This window comes from Bos indicus, chromosome 14 (assembly GCF_029378745.1).
Source record: "Bos indicus isolate NIAB-ARS_2022 breed Sahiwal x Tharparkar chromosome 14, NIAB-ARS_B.indTharparkar_mat_pri_1.0, whole genome shotgun sequence".
Lineage (NCBI taxonomy): Eukaryota > Metazoa > Chordata > Mammalia > Artiodactyla > Bovidae > Bos > Bos indicus.
In genome coordinates this window covers 63,674,500-63,692,298 of record NC_091773.1, presented here as the reverse complement: position 1 = coordinate 63,692,298, position 17,799 = coordinate 63,674,500, and the positions used below count along the sequence as shown (strand labels likewise).

Genomic DNA, 17,799 nt, shown 5'->3' with positions numbered 1-17,799 from the left:
TCCTTTGTATTTAAACAAGTAACTAGCTAGCCTGAATAGGAAGTATACTGTTTTCAATGTCAAACCCCAAATCTATTATCGCATAACCTACCCCTTTCTTGCAATTACCAATTCTCCCCCCTAAAAATTAAAAAATGCTCTCAGGCTAATGCTACTTCTAAAGAAAATTATCTACAACCAGTACAAAGGTTCCTCTCCCAAACCCCTCGGTAACAAGGGGAAGTGGACTAGTTTTCTCAAAGAATAAGCAGTGCTCCCAGGACTCGCCGCACCCATTTAACCCTTCACCGGCGGAAGACTTCGAGGTGGGTGAAACGACAACGGGCCGTCTGTGACTTTAAAGGGCAAACCCTACCGTCGGCGCCAGCCGCAACCCCCCTCCTTGGCTCCGCCCAGGCTGGTGCCTCCGCGCGAGCCCCCGCGTCTCCCTCTTTGTCATGGCGGATCTGTGTCAAGGAGCCCAGCCTACTGCCTAGTGTTAATTCCCCCACCGGGGCCCGGGCTGGGGGGATGCGAGGAGGAGACGCGCGCTCCCGCCTGCGCTGGGAATGGGAAGCCGCCCGCCCGCCCGCCTCGGGGGCACGGACGCCGGGGCCGCCCGCCCGCAGAAGCGGAACCACGAGCGGCCGGCCGCGGACACACCCCACTGTCCCGTCGGCGTCCGTCCGCCACCGGCCGCCGCGGGTGCTCCTTTAGCCTCCGGGGGCCCGACAGCTGCAGCTGGTGGGGGAGGGGGCGAGCCACACCCAGGCGAGCCCGGCCGCCGCCGGCTGTTACGCGCGGGTTCACCCGCCCCGCCGAGCGGGGTCCCGGTCGACACGCGCGCAGGGACCCTCAGGTCTACCAGGCCCCCCCACCCCCGGGAGGACGAGCGAGCCCCGTGGTCCCCCGTCTTCCCCACCCTCATCGCTATCCCCTACCTGGGCTCCGAACACCCTCCCCCCACCTCCTCCACGCGGAGATAGAAAGCCAGCCCCATCCCCCCCAGCCCGCCGGGAATATTCAAGTTCTCCCCCCCCCTCCCCCCCCCGCGGAACCCGGGAAATTCGGCTCGAGGTCTCGGGCGGGCCCCACCCCGGGGCCGGCTCGACCGAAGCACGGCCTCGCCCCGCTCTACCTGGCGGGCGCTTCCGGGCCGCCTTGGCTCGCAGCCCCGTGGCCAGGTCCGACCCTCCCGCCGCCGCGCCGCCGCCGCCCGGGTTGGGGAGGAGGGGTGGGTGCCGCCGCAGCGCGGGGCGCGGAGGCTGCGCCGCCGAGAGGGCGGGAGAGGCGGGGGGAGGGGACGGGGGGCGGCGGGGAGGGGGCGGCTCACCTGCGCCACTGCAATGCCCGCGGCCGCCGAGTCATTCTCTCTCGGACGGAAACGGGCAGCGGGGCGGCGCGGAGGAGGGGGCTGCGGGGAGGTGGGGCGGGCGCGAAAAAGAACGGATCGCGGCCGGCGCTGCCTCGGTCACCCTCGGGAGGCCGGCGACCGGGCGGGTCCCTGGGGGAAACCTGGCGTGCGGGCGCTCTTCCCACCCCCACCCCCCAACCCCCGGGGACCGGATCAGACCGGGCGCCCCTCCGGGCCGAGGCGTCGATCCGGAAGCAAGTAGCCGGAGGCGGCCGCGAGCCGCCCGCCAGAACCCAGCGGAAGAGAAGCCGCCGCCCGTCTCCGCCTGAGAAGACTCCGCCTCAGCCCAGCGCCGCTCCCAACCGCGGCGCGAGCGGGACTTGAGGGGATGCGGAGCAGGGACTGCTCCCGCGCTTTCGGATGCTTGGCCTAGGACAGGAAGAAGCGGCGCGAGGTGGCGGCGGCGGTGGCGGCCGAGTCCCTTACCTGTGTCCGGAGTAGGTGGCGGCGGACGGACGGGGCTCAGCAGTCTCTGGGCGGCAGCGGCGAGGCTGAGACTCTGTCCCTGGATCTCGCTGCTCACAGGCTACAGCCGCTCCGCAGACACGGGGTTTCCTCCAATCACCAGCCCCGGCAGCAGGGGCACCACACGCACGATGACGTCAAACGCTGCTATGGCAACCGTTGATTGGTGCCCACAGCTCTGGGGGCCCAGAGCAACCGCCGCTCCCCAGCGCGCGGCCGTCCTGCCCGCCCGCGCTAGAGGGCGAGCGGAGGAGCGCGCGCGTCCCCTCCGCTCCCAACTCTCCTCCCCAGCCCTCTCGGCTTCCAACTTCTATACTCCTGTCCTGAGGGTGCCCGAACAGAAAGCTCTTTTTTTCTTCTTCTGGTCACCAGTATCCCCACCGTTTCCCTCGCCTTCCCCACGGATCCCCCGCAACCCTTCTCCGGCTCGCTCCCCCAAAACCAGACGGGAGGCAATTTCCCCCCACCCCCACTTAGGGTTCGTACGACCCTTCTGCGCCTGCGCCAGTTACTCCCTCAAGAAGGGGCGCCCGTTCGGCAACATCCGGGACCTTTCACACTCCCCCCACCCCCTCCCATCCGCCTGGCCCGCCCCGCCCTCCGTGCTTTGCGGCGGCAACTGCCCCCCGGGGCCATCCGGAGGGCTAGATTACGAGAGCGGCTCCTCGGCGCTGGCATTATGATCTGGAGTTGGGGGTGGGGGGCACGGTCAAAGGGTCGGGGAGGGGCGATGTGGCGCGCTAGCCCCCCAGCTTCCCCCAACACACACGCCGGGCGGGGCGATCGGGGCGCGCGGCCCCTCCCTATCTCCTTTCCGCTGCCGCCCCTTTACCTGCAGCCTCAGGGACTGCGCCTGGAGGCCTTTTAAGGCTCGGGATAGAGGGAGGCGTCCGGTCCCAGTACGTGGGCTGAGCCACCAGTTGGTTTTGCCAATCGGGGCTGGGGCATCAGTGCGCAGTGACAGCTGCGAGGGGACAATGGGTGGGCACCAAGTGGGAGTGAGGTGTGGCGGGCGGAGCTGGCGGGAGGTGAGGCCTGGGAAGAGGCCTTCAGCCTCTGAGAGGGAAAGACGGCGTCCTTAGGTGGAGGCTTTGAGGGGGCCCTGGAGGCCATAACATGACAGGAGGCAAAGAGGTTTGAGTGTATTTCCTCGTTTTTTGTAGGTTGAATTTTTCCTGTCCAAAATAAAGCTTTCACTTAGAGACCTCATGCTTCCGTGGTTTAAAACGTGATTACCTGTTTTCTCCTGAGAGGGGAACGTGCTGATCCCAGGGCCCGGGTTGACCCAGCGGGCGGTGGGCCGCGGGCGGGGCGAAGAACAGGGACCGGGAGCCAGGAAGAGAGGAAAGAGAAGGGCGGAAATTGCAGGTGCCGCGTTAACGTGCCAACCTAAAACGGTAGGGCCTCCACCCAGTCAACTTCAGGAAGTTCAAAGACGTGCATTCACTGTGTGAAATGTCTTTGATCCGTCTTCCTTTAGGTAAGTGTTAGAAAAGATTAGTGCCTGGATGACCTACCAAACCAATTGCAAAAGTCATTGAGAGTTTCTAGAACTCAGAACTCTTCCTGCTACCCATGTGTGAGCTCCATCTTGGCCTCGTTGACTTTTCCAACATCACTTTATTGAGCACCTACTGTGGTGGTTTGGTCGCTGAGTCGTGTCCGACTCTTGTGACCCATGAATTGTAGCCTGCTAGGCTCCTCTGTCGAGGGGATTCTCCAGGCAAGAATACTGGAGTGGGTTGCCATTTCCTTCTCCAGGGGATCTTCCCGACCCGGGAATCGAACCGGGTCTCCTGCATTGTAGGCAGATTCTTTACCAACTGACCTACAAGGGAAGCCCCTGAGCACATACTAGGACCCTGCTTTAGGCACAGCTGACAAAATAGCCTTCCAGGAGTTCAGCCTCAAGTTCCCCAGAGAATTGAATTTATCAGTAACCGTCACATAAAATGTTTGCTCACTCTTTCAGCGCCTGGTGCTTCCGAGCGCCTTGTCTGTTCTGTCTGATGGGTACAGTGCGCCACAAGACTGTTCTACAAATGACATTTGGCCTGAAGTTCCAACTGGCGGTTAGATAGTAAAATATAAACGAGAAAGAGGGTTTTCCACTGATCAGTTCAATTTCAGTGGTTTTAATTTTCCCGTCGGAACAGATTAATAGTAGAATGAATGAACAAATTGATCAGAGTTTTGTTTCTGGGATATTAAAGTCTCCTTTCTTTGATTCCCAAGCAAATTCTTTTAGAGAGTGACTCACTTAAAATGACTAATATTTCAAAAGCTTTCTTTAAAAGAAATTCTTGCCTCTAGTTTTATACCAGATTTCAGCACCAGAAAGAAGATACTAAGTTTGAAAAATCTTTCCTAAAGGGAAGTTGATGGGAGTTCCCTGGTGGCCTAATGGCTAGGATTCCAGGCTTTCACTGCCATGACCTGGGTTCTATCCGTGGGATGAAATAGATTTCTCACAAACCGCACCCCATCAAAAACGTGAGGTTGTTTAATATCTCAAGTATATATACAGATAGAATATATGCCCTTTGTTTTAGAGGAAGTTTAGGGATTTTGCTGCATTAAATAAGTTGTGGATTTACCTTAGGAAACAGCTAAATTAGATTTTTGCCTCCTGCTTTAAATAGCAAGGCTTTTTTGGTGAAAGGACAGGAACTATTAGGTTTTACAAACTCAGATCAACGTGTTCATGGAATAAAGTGTAATGAGTTTGCAGGGAAGCAAGAATAGGGAATGTCATGGAAGCCCCAAGTGACAAATACTTTGAGGAATAGGAATAACATATGCCAAGGATAATTGAAAACAAAGAAATAGAACCTATGAACTTGAACTCTAGGACATTCACTAGAAACTTTCACTAGTAGTCTGACTTGTTTTATTTTCTTCACTGCTCAACCCTGTTGTCTCAGTCAAGTTACTTAACCTTCTGTGTCTTGATATTACTGTCAATAAAGTACTGGTGATAAAAACACAACTCATTAAATGATATTGAAGATTAAATGAAGATATATATATATATATATATATATATATATAGGGCTTCTCAGGTGGCACAAGTGGTAAAGAACCCACCTGCCAGTGCAGAAGACCTGCCAGTGCAGGTTCAATCCCTGGGTTGGGAAGATCCCCTGAAGGAGGGCATGGTAACCCACTCCAGTATTCTTGCCTGGAGAATCCCTTGGACAGAGGAGCCTGGCGGGCTACAGTCTATAGGGTCACAAAGAGTTGGACACGACTGAGGTGACTTAGCACACATGCATGTGACTGAGCACTAATAGGACATATCCAAAGCCATGTTCTCCACTTGTGGCTTTGGTCTGCAAAAACCTCCTTGTTTTAACCTCTGTTCGATCTGTTAATGGACATCTATTTGCCAGTTGAAATAGGATTCCAAGGCTTTAGAGGAAGGGGACCATAGATAAAAGCAGTCTGAGTCCCTGAAGGCCTTTAAAAGTCAGCCTTGATCCTATAGGACTTTATCGAAGGATACCTTTTCTTTTTTAAGCCAGTGAAATTTAGGTTTTATCTGTTATAACAGCTCGCGTTGTAATGTCTGTAGATATCATTGGCAAATCCAAAGCATGGTAAGGGTTTTGTTTTTTTTTTTTAAGAGGAAATGTGAAAGAAAAAAGGCACAGGGAGGGAAAACAAGTGAGAGTAAGGGCCTCTGCTCTTATGATATTTTATGTATTCTCAACTAATCTATTGACTCCTAGAATGACTTTAGGAAAGTTATATTTTCTCAATTCTTAGTCACTCTAATAGTCTCACTACTTTTTAATTTACTATTCACTTGATGCCATCCTTATTCTTTTGTATACTGTTTTAACCTTGTTTTTCTTAAAAAAAAAAAAAAAAAAACACACATAAAACTTGTTTTTCAGTCCATACCTTTTAACTCTATCCTGACATCCCAGTCTCTAAACGGTGTTCTGTGATACTTTGGTCACAGACTGGATTTTTTGCATGCTGATTAAAAAAATTAAAATGTAAACCAATAAGAACCCCAAGTCACCTGTGAGCTCTCATTTCATACCTTCACCAGGCCCTTAACTAGAGCCCACTGGTCAGAGATTATGCTGCTTTGGAGGGATAGAAATGCATGAGTCACACTCCCTCCCTGAAGCAACACATGGTCAAGGGACAGACCCATACACCAAATGCAATTACAGAGAAGCACAGCGAAGTAAGGGCTCATGAAGGTAAGCAGATTGTGTTTTGAGAAATCTGAGCTGTGAACACTGTACATGGAGAAGTGAGAAGGGTTCCCTGAAAAACAAAACCTCATATTCATCCTACAAATTACTTATTTGACCATCAGCAGAGTCAGTTTTGCTTTTCTACCTCAAACGGCATTTTTAATTCCACAGTGAAATTTTAGTTGCCTTATATTTTTAATTTACTGATGATCAATAAAGACACTATCTCCCCCGCCTTCCATTAAGTACAGAGAGACATTTTCTAAAGTCTTCTTTTCCCATAGTAAAGTCTTCTTTTCCCATCTTCAGTTGTATGCTGTCTTCAGATAGCTCTCTATTTCCTTGCACTATAGAGTTTTTTTTTTCAATCTTGTGTTGAGGTGGTGATTGTTTTCCTATTACGTATCAACAAGAGAAATTCCTTCCAGTCTTAGAGTTGGCCAACCGGCAGGTGAAATTTCCTCTGCTTCTCTTTGCCATCCTCTTGAAAAGATAGATAGATCTAAAGTTGTAGGAGAGTGCAGGAACACACTTACCTACCCAAATGCTGGAATCCAGCAGACATTTACATTCATCATTTGTGGAGCAGCCGCCATGACAGGATCTTCCCCTGACCCATTGTCCAGTTGTCTGCAAGGAGGGGAATTTATGTTGTCAAGAATCAGGGGCTATCTGGGGTTCGTCTTTAATCAGCTGTGATAAATGGAAAAACTGCAGTCTTGAATACTGTGGGCTGTCAGAGTGCTTCCCCACAATGCTTTATCTGCAGCTCCTTATGCCAGGGGTCTATCCATCACATTCTGTAGCCAGCCACCCCTGCCTCGCCGGTTCTCTGCAATTCTCCTGTGCCTTCTCCTGGGATCTGGAGATTCTGATTGAATAACAATGTGAAGGCTTAACTTCTTCCTACCAATTTTGCTCTTCTTTCTTGAGGATAAAGTATTCATGATAAAGTTTCTTGATTTAGTTCCCTCTGTACTGTAGTTAGTGGAAATACCTCTTGCAAATGATTGATTCTTAACTTTCAAAAACTTTTTCATGAAACTTTAATGGGAAAATGGGAAAGATTATAGCAAAGATGGTAATTTGGCACTATTTTACTATCTTAACCTTTAAGTCTCTATTGCAGTCTCCAGTATTATAGGATTTATTTTAGATTCATAACAAAATTGAGAGGAAGATACAGAGCTTCATATAGTTCTAGCACCCACTTATGCATAGCTTCCCCTATTTTTGACATCTCCCACAGAGTGGGATATTTGTTAAAATTAATAAAATTGAGTGGTATTTTCTTAAAATACATTTATAGTCATTATCACCCAAAATTCAACATTTACCTTTAGGTTCACTCTGAGTATTGTACATTCTACAGGTTTGGACAAATGTGTGATGACATATGGGCCTCTCCACTGGCTCAACAGTAAAGAATCTGCTTGCCAATGCAAGAGACCTGGGTGCGATCCCTGGGTTGGGAATATCCCCTGGAGAAGAAAATAGCAACCCACTCCAGTCTTCTCACCTGGGAAATCCCAAGGACAGAGGAGACTGGCAGGCTACAATTCATGGGTCACAAAAGAGTCAGACATGACTTAGTAACTGAACAACAAAAGCAAATTATAACATATATCCATCATTATAGTGTCATACAAGGTAATTTCACTGTCCTAAAAATTCTCTTGTCCACCTATTCATCTCTCCCCCTAACCCTTGGTAACCACTGATCATTTTACTGACTCCATAATTTTCTCTTTTCCAGAATGCCATATAGTTGGAATCATAAAATAGCAGCTGTTCACATTGGCTTGTTTCACTTAATAATTTGCATTTAAGATTCCTCCATGATTTGTTGTTTTGTGGTCTTTTTTTAAAGGATTGAGTAATATGCCATTGTCTGGCTGTACCACAAAACTGTGATACACCCATTCACCTACCATAGGACATCTTGGCTGCATCCAAGTTTGGGCAATTATGAGCAATGCCACTATAAACATCCACATGCAGGTTTTTGTGTGCACGCTAGTTTTCAACTCCTTTGAGCAAACACCAAGGAGTGCCACTGCTGGATCATATGGTCAGAGTATGTTTAGTGTTATGAAAGTGAAGCGAAGTCCCTCAGTCGTGTCCGACTCTTTGCGACCCCATGGACTGTAGCCTACCAGGCTCCTCCATCCATGGGATTTTCCAGGCAAGAATACTGGAGTGGGTTGCCATTTCCTTCTCCAGGAGATCTTCCCGACCCAGGGATTGAACCCGGGTCTCCCGCCCTATAGGCAGATACTTTACCGTCTGAGCCACCAGGGAAGTCCTGGTGGGAAACCACAAAACTGTCTTCACAGTGACTGTATCATTTTGCATTCTCACCAGCAGTGAATGATAGTTCCTATTGCTCTACATCCTTGTCAGCATTTGATGTTGTCAGTGTTCTGGATTTTGGCCATTTTAATAGGTGAGTAGTGTTATCTCATTGTTGTTTGAACTTGCATTTCACCACTGACAAATGATGTGGAGCATTTTCCATATGCTTATTTGCCATCTGTATAGCTTCTTTGATGAGGTGACTGTTGAGGTCTTTGACCAACTTTTAATCCAGTTGTCTTCTCATTGTTGAGTTTTAAGAGTTCTTTGTGTAATTTAGAAAGCAGTCTTCTGTTAGTCTGTTGCAACTATTTTCTCCCAGTCTGTGGCTTGTCTTCCCATCCTCTTGATTAATTATATTTTTAATATATTTTTATATTTTGCAAGCAAAGGTAAAAACTTTAATTTGGTGTTAAGCATTAAAATAATTTTGGAAGGTACCATCGAGATTAGTAGTGCAGAAATGAAGGTACTGGTTTATGATGCTTACCAGAAATATTTTCTGAATTCAAAAATCATTTTGTATGAGAGATCCTCATACATACAAAGCAAAATGAAAAATGGTACAGGTACTGCCATGTCTGATTATCCCTTGGAGCTTTCCATCATTTGGCAATCGTTTGAGGCAGGTGAAAGCAGCTGGGAATTCACAGTTTCCAAAGTGCATGATTTACAATTCAAAAGTAATCATGAAGTGAAGAGGTTAGAAGAAGAATCTGTCCCTTTCTGGACTGTATTTCAGCCCTGAGGACCCAAGAATAAGTGAAAGGAACATTTGGGATTCATTAAGGGTTGAAAATAGAATAATGCATATATATTAGAAGACTTAAAAATCCTCTCCCTCCCCCTCTCCCCCTGCCTGCCCCTGAACCTTTAGGCATCTGGAAAAGGAATCAAAGGCAATGTGAATTTCTGGCAGTTTTCCCAGGACCTGATATAAAGTTTTTCAGGACCTAAGAGCAGAATTTCTGTATTGTAGTTTTCTTGGACTGGGGCAGTCTCTCTCAACTTGAAATTATTTTTAGGAGTAGTTGACACACTTTCTTAACCATGAAATCCTAAAGACTCCCTGAAACATTTTAATATTTCAGCAATTTGACAGGAAATTTAAACCAAATCCACTCTATGGGACAGGAGATGGTTGTTTGGGTCAGTCAGATGTATGTTTTTAACATGACTAACTTCTGTACAGTTAATACCTCACTTATTTGTTAAACATTGATTTTTTAAAAAGGCTAATATAGTCAGAAGACTTCAGACTCGGTCAACTAAAAAATGAATAAGCAACAACTATAAGAACATTTAAATTGGTAAGTGACCAGTAAAAGGAAAGGACACATGTGTTGAACTGTTTCTCTAAATCACCATTGGCCAAAAGATGTAGCTAAGCAATGTATAAGATGAGGTCACCTTCCTTTTGTGACTTTCCTATCATAGCAGTGCAGCTAGCAATAGCTTATGCATGCAAGCAGCATAAATAAGTCAAAATATTCTGCTAGGCAGGGCTGTAGATATGAGAGGGTAGGGATTAGAAACAGTACGAAGGTCAAGCTTTAGAAAGAACAATTAACCCTGAGCTGCTGACAAAGAAGACTTGATTATTTTATTAGGGTAAGTTGAGTGTCAGAGGTCAGGGAGAAGTGGGTGTTGGTCTTGACTGAGAATTGAGGGGACTACAGATGCAGGAAAAGCCCCGACGTCTATTGCAGAGAGTCAGAGAATGGAGAGTGAGTTCTAAGACAGGATTTTGTATGGTACCCTACTGTTTTTTGCTGAAACATCTCAGGGCCTTTCTGGAAGGGCAAATTAATATTATCAGGACCAGGGGATTCTGGAATATCAGTGAAACACTCAATATCATCATGGATGGTCTTCATTGTCTTTAGGAAAACAGAACCCCATCAATGGATCTGGGTTCTGGAAAGACCATGTTTATTGTTTCTTTCATTCTTGAACAGATGTTTGTTGAGTAGCTACTTAATAAATACCAGATGTAACAGGTGCTGAGAGTGGGAAGATGGAAACAAAAAAGACACTGCTGGACCACAGTAGAGTCACATTTTGGTGGGAAAGACAAATATATTAGCCACTCTTTGTAGGTAATTGGTAAAGACTGGTTGAATGGGGGAATAATAACTAAATAAATAAATGGATTTTTTAAAGAGAATAGCATGTTGGAGATTAGTAATATTGCTATGTATGAATAATCACCTGAATAAATGAAATTCACTGATAAACAGATTCTCTTTATTTAAACCTAGAAATAGTAGGAAGTATTTATTTTTTAAGAAAAACTGAGTAAGTTTTCTTTATGTTCATTTCTCTGTAAAGGACCCCAAGAGAGATTTGGTTAGTGACGAAGTGAGATAGGAGAGTCAAAGGAGAAGAGAAACAAGAACTGGATAATCCAGTTATGTATAAATATTGAAAATAAAGTGGACATTGTCATTTTTGAAATGTTTACTTTATTCAGACCCAAGACACAAGCTTAAAAGAGGCTATTAGAATTAAAATATCACCTGCAGCATGCCAGGCTTCCCTGTCCTTCACTGTCTCCTGGAGTTTGCTCAAACTCATGTCCACTGAGTCAGTGATGCCATCCAACCATCTCATCCTCTGACTCCTTCTTCTCCTTTTGCCTTCAATCTTTCTCAGCATCAGGGTCTTTTCCAAAGAGTTGGCTGTTCACATCAGGTGGTCAAAGTACTGGAGCTTCAGTTTCAGCATCAGTCCTTCCAACGAGTATTCAGGACTGATTTCCTTTAGGACGAACTGGTTGGATCTACTTGCAGTCCAAGGGACTCTCAAGAGTCTTCTCTAATACCATAATTCGAAAGCATCAATTCTTTGGTGCTCAGCCTTCTTTATGGTCCAACTCTCACATTCACACACGACTACTGGAAAAACCATAGCTTTGAATATATGCACCTTTGTCGGCAAAGTAAGAATTTTTTTTTCTACGGGGATCACAATAAACTGTGGGAAATTCTGAAAGAGATGGGAATACCAGACCACCAGACCACCTGACCTATATGGTTAGACCACCAACCATATAGGTTTCTTGAGAAACCTATATGCAAGTCAGGAAGCAACAGTTAGAACTGGACATGGAACAACAGACTGGTTCCAAATAGGAAAAGGAGTATGTCAAGGCTGTATATTGTCACCCTACTTATTTAACTTATATGCAGAGTACATCATGAGAAATGCTAGACTGGAAGAAGCACAAGCTGGAATGAAGATTGCCGGGAGAAATATCAATAACCTCAGATATGCAGATGACACCACCCTTATGGCAGAAAGTGAAGAGGAACTAAAAAGCCTCTTGATGAAAGTGAAAGTGGAGAGTGAAAAAGTGGGCTTAAAGCTCAACATTCAGAAAACTAAGATCATGGCATCCAGTCCCATCACTTCATGGGAAATAGATGGGGAAACAGTGGAAACAGTGTCAGACTTTATTTTTCTGGGCTCCAAAATCACTGCAGATGGTGACTGCAGCCATGAAATTAAAAGACGCTTACTCCTTGGAAGGAAAGTTCTGACCAACCTAGATAGCGTATTCAAAAGCAGAGACATTACTTTGCCAACAAAGGTCCGTCTAATCAAGGCTATGGTTTTTCTTGTGGTCATGTATGGATGTGAGAGTTGGACTGTGAAGAAGGCTGAGCGCCAAAGAATTGATGCTTTTGAACTGTGGTGTTGGAGAAGACTCTTGAGAGTCCCTTGGACTGCAAGGAGATCCAACCAGTCCATTCTGAAGGAGATCAGCCCTGGGATTTCTTTGGAAGGAATGATGCTAAAGCTGAAACTCCAATACTTTGGCCACCTCATGCGAAAAGTTGACTCATTGGAAAAGACTCTGATGCTGGGAGGGATTGGGGGCAGGAGGAGAAGGGGATGACAGGATGAGATGGCTGGATAGCATCACTGACTCGATGGACGTGAGTCTGGGTGAACTCCAGGAGTTGGTCATGGACAGGGAGGCCTGGCATGCTGAGATTCATGGGGTCACAAAGAGTCAGACACGACTGAGCGACTGAACTGAACTGAACTAATAATTAGGGATGTTTTTCCCCTTGAGTTTCTTGAGAAAGTAGTTATGTTTATTAAATGACTGATGAATCAGTTAGTGAGTACTGGGTGTTTTGTATTTTCATAGAGAAATCATTATATTTTTTGTTCAGACATTTTAAGAAGATAAAAGCTTGAGAACCATAGAAGAAATAAATTTAAATGTGGTCTGTGGAAGAGTTTGCAAGTTTGCTCCTATACACCTTCTTCCTTTCTTCTAGAAACATTAAAAGATTTTCTGATAGTCAACTGGGCACAATGCTCCCTGCAGTAAAAGACCACATTTCTTACTGCCCACCCAGTTAAGTGGGCCTTGGAAATAAGTGACACCTGAGAGATATAAGGGATGTTTGATGTGAGACTTCTGGGAAGTGTCCAGAAAGGGAAAGGATGCTCACTGCCAGAATGTGGACACAGTGAGGGCTGGGACAGCCTGGACCAAAGTGGAATATGAAGGAGAGTGGAGCAACCAAGCAGAAGGGGCCTGGGGTTCTCACAGCTTCCTGGAACTGCTGTACTAGTCCTAACCTGCACTTCTGTTGTTTTTGTTAATAAGATTAAGTATGTCTGTCATATGCAGTCAAATGTAATCCTAGCCAGTAGTGGTATGCTGCTGCTGCTGCTAAGTCACTTCAGTCGTGTCCAACTCTGTGCGACCCCATGGACAGCAGCCCACTAGGCTCCTCTGTCCATGGGACTCTCCAGGCAAGAATACTGGAGTGGGTTGCCATTTCCTTCCCCTCTAGTAGTGGCATAAATAGTTCTAAAATTGTTACCTATTTTGTATGCTTGTCATGGATTCTGTGACACTAGTTTGAGATTCATTTCTCTTTTTTGCCTAGCTACGGTTTTTCCAGTAGTCGTGTACAGATCATAAAGAAGGCTGAGTGCCAAAGAATTGATGCTTTTGAATTGTGGTGTTGGAGAAGACTCTTGAGATTCCCTTGGACAGCGAGGAGATCAAACCAGTCCATCCTGAGGGAAATCAGTCCTGAATATTCATTGGAAGGACTGATGCTGAAGCAGAAGCTCCAATTCTTTGGCCACATGATGCAAAGAGCTGATTCATTGTAAAAGACCCTGATGCTGGGAAAGATTGAGGGCAGGAGGAGAAGAGGGTGACAGAGGATGAGATGATTGGATGGCATCACCAATCAATGGACATGAGTTTGAGCAAACTCTGGGAGATAGTGAAGGACAGGGAAGCTTGGCATGCTGCAGTCCATGAGGTTGCAAAGCCAGATACAACTTAGCGACTGAGCAGCAACAACATTGGATGTCCAGTTGCTCTAGCATCATTTTTTTCTTTTTTGGAAAGGTATCCTTCCTCCATTGAATTGCTTGTGCACCTTTGTCAAAAAACCAGCTGGGCACATTTCTGTGGGCCTCCAATCGGGGGTTTGATCCCTGAGTTGAGAAGATCCTCTGGAGAAGGGAATGGCAACCCACTTCAGTATACTTGCCTGGAGAATCCACAGACAGGAGCCTGACAAGCTACAGTCCATGGGGTTGCCAAGAGTCGGACAGAACTGAGCTACTAACACACACACAGTTTAGTTCATTCCTTGTTATTACTGAATACTATTCCATTGTATGGATAGTCCACAGGCTCTTTATCCATTCACCCATTGTTCGACATCTGGTTGTTTTTTGCTTTTGGCTCCTATGAAGAAAGCTGCTGTGAACGCTGACAGTTTTTGTGTGGACATCTATCTGCTTTCATTTCTTTGGGGCTAATATCTAGGAGTGGGACAGAGGGCTCTTATGGTAGGTATATGTTTAATTTTATAAGAAGCTGCCAAACTGTTTTCATACACAAGCAGTGTATGAAAATCCCAGTTGTTCTGCATCCTTGCAAACAGTATTGTCAGTCTCTTTGATTACAGCGACTCTAGTGGGTGTGTAGTGCTATCTCATAGTTTTAAAATGCATTTCCCTAATGACTAATGAGGCTGGGTATATTTTCATGTTCTTACTTGCCATTTGTATATAATCTTTTCTACATGTTAATGTTTTTTTGTCTTATTAAGTACATAATTAAAAAACTCAAATAAGTATTTTGAGGGAGATTACCTTTAAAGGAATGCTGAAGTGGTCCTTCCCAGCTTCAAAGTGTATTAGGTCTTTAAGAAAACAAAATTTGTTCCTCATTTTTTTTTTTAAAGAGGGAACTACTTTCCTAATTTATTTGGTGTATATATTTGGATTCTTGTATATAATAGTAAGTTATTTAAAGAAGGATATACAATAGAATGGGCTTCCCAGGTGATGCTAGTGGTAAAGGACCTGCTGCCAATGCAGGAGATGCAAGAGACACGGGTTTGATTCTTGGCTTGGGGAGGTACCCTGGAGGAGGGCATGGCAACCCACTCCAGTATTCTTGCCTGGAGAATCACACGGACAGAAGAGCCTGGCGGGCTACCGTCCATAGTATTGAACAGAGTTGGACACAACTGAAGCGACTGTGCACACACACGGCGTAAGCACATGCAGCAGAATAATTTAAAAATATATGGTGCTTACTGTTCATCCTTTGTTGAATTAAAGTGAAAATGACATTTTGGTGATCATAGTGCTAACAGAAGGGGCTTCCCTGCTGACTCATCAGTAAAGAATCCGCCTGCAATGCAGGAGATGCAGGAAACTTGGGTTCAGTCCCTGTGTTGGGAAGATACCCTGGAGAAGAAAATGGCAATCGACTCTAGTGTTCTCGGGAATCCCATGGACAGAGGAGCCTGGTGGGCTACAGTCCACGAAGTTGCAAAAAGTTGGACACAACTGAGTGACGAGGCACACGTTGCTAACAGAATGTGAAGGACTTAAACTCTTCAAGCCTGCGTGTTAGCAAATAACTCTTCTTAGTAATTTTTCTGACCCTTTTCAAAGGTAATCATTTCTTCTAACTTTGAAAAGCTTCTCAGCGTTGCCAAGATGTGCCTCTTGGCATGCCCCTTCTGGGGATGGCAGTAAGTGCCATGATCCAGTGGGGTAGAGACACCGGAGACAGATGGAGGGTAGTGCAATCTTCCGTCTTGCTTTTTGTTTCAATCCAGTGGATTGAAAACCAGCAGTAGATTTGATGCTAGAGTCCACCAAGCACATGGGACAAGAATGACGTGGAAGTCAGCAGTTGGTTACATTGTTAAAAACAAATTAACTTTATTTATACACTTTTTGGTGGCATCCTAACTCAGAGGCAATATGGCAGAGTGAAAAGGGATTAGGTTATAGGGTCACTTACACCCTCTCTGACCTGATCCTCAGTTTCTTCATCTATAAATAGAGATAATAATATCAGATATAATGTGAAAATTAGTGAAATGTAAATAATGTCTGCCACTCTCCTGGGCTAATAGTAGAGGTTCAATAAATAACAACTCATTCTCATTTTTCAGTGATCCTAGTCTACAAGCTAACCACTTAAAAATCAGAAATGACTATTGTAATAAGACTTTAACTTTAGGTTGTGTTTTATTATATGTTGTTTTCATTAATTGGATAGTTACTGTGTACCAAATTGTGCACCAAGTGCTTTATATATGAATTCTCACAAAACTAACGTGAGGTAGGTTTCCTTATTCTTTTTTTTTTAAACTGGAGAAAAGTATACAAATTTTATTGAATTTTTACTTATATATAGGAGCCTTCACAAGAAAATGGAGACCTGAAGAAATGACCAGAGCAGGATGCTTTTATACCAGAAACATTTTAATAGCCTGGTTTTCCTCTTGCTGTAGGTAATCCACTTGTTGTCTGATATGAAAGATGCAGCTCACCCTGGGGATAGAGGCACTGTTTTTAGACACATTGGGGAGCATTTAGCCACATGAGCAGTTCTGGAGGCTGATATCTTGGATCTTCTCCTTATTCTTATTTTATAGCAATTAAATTAAGATCCTTCAATTAAGTAAGGGGCAAAGCTTGAATTCTGACTTTGTGTCAGAATCTGACACAAAGCCAGATTCTGACACTGGTATTTTAACTCCTACAATCCCCTGCATCCCATCATTATTTTTATTTGCATTCTATGCTTTCCATAATTTATACCTCATCTTGCCTTAAACCCCTCATCTATGTTTGCAGATATGATTGCAAATATTTTCATCTAAGTTGTTGGAATGGTAGCATGTATAAACTTGAACAAAATGTGATCTGTTTAGCATTTCTAAGTTTTCTCCCTGACAGGCTCTAAAATCTACAAGCTTGATTCTTCCAAGTCATTATTCCATTCAATTAAAAATAAATTCCCAAGGACTAGTATAGAGAATGAATATTGGTATTTGTTGGTATAACTCTGATTTTTAACTAACATTGAAAATAAATAAATGAGTTTAGGTAGTACTCTTATAACTTCTTATTTCTTCTTTTCTTTTTCATCTTTAAGCTCTTTAAAATTTTAATTTTCAAAGTATGATCTCAATTACTCTTTTAAAAATTAAAATTCCCTCCACACAACCTCTTAATGGTTGCCTTTTTCCATTTTAATCTGGCTTCTGCCTGGGAATAGATGATTCTTATTCCATGAACTGAAGGCCAAACCTGTAGGAGAGGCAAGGAATTATCAAACCGGAACCTATCTGCCTGATTCTAAGCTGTACATACACATGCCCTGTGTGTGTGTGTGTGTAGCTCAATTCCAGTTTGAAATCAGGCTTTTAAGGCTTTACATACAGGGAAGTTACAGAGACTTGGTATTAAAAATAGTATTGTAAACAGTTTTATGTATACAGAATGACTTTAAATAAGGTCTGCTTGAGATAATGTCCTGCTAATTAGATGGTGAACCGTTAGTGTCAGCTGTTCGTATCACCCACAGCAGCAGGCAGATCAGCCTGACATTCAAAATTTAGAGACATGACAGCTCCTGCTGTGGGAAAAATCACCATAGGAGGTGAGGAGCAAGTTGGATGAGCTCAAGGTTTACGAAAGTTGCCCAAACCCAAACCTAAGGGACAGTTGTTAGAGTTTCAGGGTCAAATCTCATCTTTTCACTCACTCTTTTACAAAGAAGAAATAACTGTCAGCATTGTCATTTTGCAATTCAAAGGACAGACTCTTTAAGGAAGTGACATCCCCAGATCGCCTGTGATGACAGAGTTTCTCACCAGGACACTGGGTAGCCAAGGACATGGTGCCTCTTTAGGCAACAACAGGGTGGACGTCCGCTGCCCTCTGGTCAGCTCCATGCAGCGGGAGAGGAGGAAGAAACACCAGTGTCCTTCAGGATGAAGCCTGAGCACCTGCTTCAGCCCCTCTTCAAAACTAACTATAGTTAGTTTGTCCCCATTCAACATGGGACCG

The 17,799-nt window shown here is 45.2% G+C and overlaps 1 protein-coding gene across 3 annotated transcripts in view; it reads right to left on the bottom strand.

Annotated features, from left to right (window-relative positions):
- Positions 1-2,028, bottom strand: part of YWHAZ (tyrosine 3-monooxygenase/tryptophan 5-monooxygenase activation protein zeta) — a 35,048-nt gene extending 33,020 nt beyond the window's left edge. The window contains exon 1 of one of the 3 annotated variants that reach the window (XM_019973801.2): positions 1,820-2,028. The gene's annotated coding sequence lies outside the window, so the exon portion shown is untranslated. Of the gene's footprint in view, positions 1-1,117; positions 1,143-1,312; positions 1,486-1,819 lie in introns of those variants that run through there. The other 2 variants (XM_070802838.1, XM_070802839.1) reach the window with 2 other exon arrangements.
- Positions 2,029-17,799: the final 15,771 nt, after the last annotated feature.